This window comes from Suncus etruscus, chromosome 4 (genome assembly GCF_024139225.1).
Source record: "Suncus etruscus isolate mSunEtr1 chromosome 4, mSunEtr1.pri.cur, whole genome shotgun sequence".
Lineage (NCBI taxonomy): Eukaryota > Metazoa > Chordata > Mammalia > Eulipotyphla > Soricidae > Suncus > Suncus etruscus.
The window spans coordinates 156,673,963-156,675,340 of NC_064851.1; the positions used below are offsets into that span (position 1 = coordinate 156,673,963).

Here is a 1,378-nt window from a genome sequence, read left to right on the forward strand (position 1 = left end):
TTGGAGAAGCCAATTAGGTAGGAAGTACTGAGCTCCAATGTGTGCCACCACTGTCAGTTCACACTGGTCTCACTCCTATGAAGAGGAGGTGTATCTTGGGGAGTTGAAGTCATTCTCAACATTTCATAGTCTGTGTTCTTCCAAATCAACATGCAAGTAGTTAACTTTTTTCCTTTCTAAAGTGGATGCTTTGTTTTATTTTAGTGGCATACCCAACTGCATTCAGTGCTTACTCTTCTACACTTGGGGATTACTCCTAGCAGGGTTCTGAAAATGATATGGAGTGGTAGGGACCGAGTCTATTTCAAACATAGGCAAGACAGGTACTTTACAGCTGTACTAAAGTTCCAGCACCAGAAAGTAAATTCTTCTTAGTTCCTTGGAGATAGAATAATCAACTTCTTGTTTTTCAGTGTCTCACTATGTCACAAGTTAGAAAATTAATAATGGTGCTTGCTTCAGCAGCACATATACTAAAATTGGAATGATACAGAGAAGATTAGCATGGACACTGCACAAGGATGACACGCAAATTCATGAAGCATTCCGAATTTTTGGGGGGACAAAAAAGAAAAGAAAATGAATAATGATTGAAATAGTGTTATGTTCTGGTTTTGGGTTCATATCCAGCACTACTCAGGGTTTATGCTGGACTCTAAATTCAGGAATCAGTCCTGATGGACTTGGGAGCTGATATGTAGTGTAGGAATCAAACTCAGGTTGGGTATGTGCTGCACAGGCCCTACCCACTATCCTATGACTCTGGCCACAGATGATGAAAATTTTTTGAGTGAATAAACCCTGGAGAACTTGGTCCACATTTATTAATCAAAGAACAACTCATACAAATGCTGAGCAATGGATTGATATTTCATTCGCTTTATTGTCTGTTAATTTAAAATTCAACTAATTGGGGCTAGAGAGATAGCATGGAGGTAAGGCGTTTGCTTTTTATGCAGAAGGTTATTGGTTTTAATCTCGGCATCCAATATGGTCCTTTGAACCTTCCAGGAGTGATTTCTGAGTATGGAGCTAGGAGTAACCCCTGAGCGTTGCCAGGTGTGACCCAAAAAACGAAACAAAAGATAAATAAATACATAAATACATAAATAAAATTCAACTAATTGTTATTTTGACTTAGTTCCCATTTCCTTTTAGACACTTATTCCAGTTAGCTGACAAAAGCCAAGCTGAGGCTTAAGGCTGGTAGCACAAATCTTATGTTCATGAAGAGATTAGAAATGTTCATAGTAAATTCTTATTAGATGTTGCTTCTTGCTGCTGCTGAATCATTTATCCGTTTTGTGTAACTTGCAAGATGGGACATTTCGTTAGAGCAAAACTTGCGGTGATAAGGGGTTTACAGTCTGTGCTTCCT

General features: G+C 38.6%; 1 non-coding gene across 1 annotated transcript; it reads left to right on the top strand.

The window, feature by feature from the left end:
• The first annotated feature begins 449 nt into the window (after window positions 1-449).
• LOC126008458 (U6 spliceosomal RNA) lies at window positions 450-556 on the top strand. Its single transcript, XR_007495788.1, has one exon. It is a non-coding gene; the product is annotated as a U6 spliceosomal RNA (small nuclear RNA).
• Window positions 557-1,378: the final 822 nt, after the last annotated feature.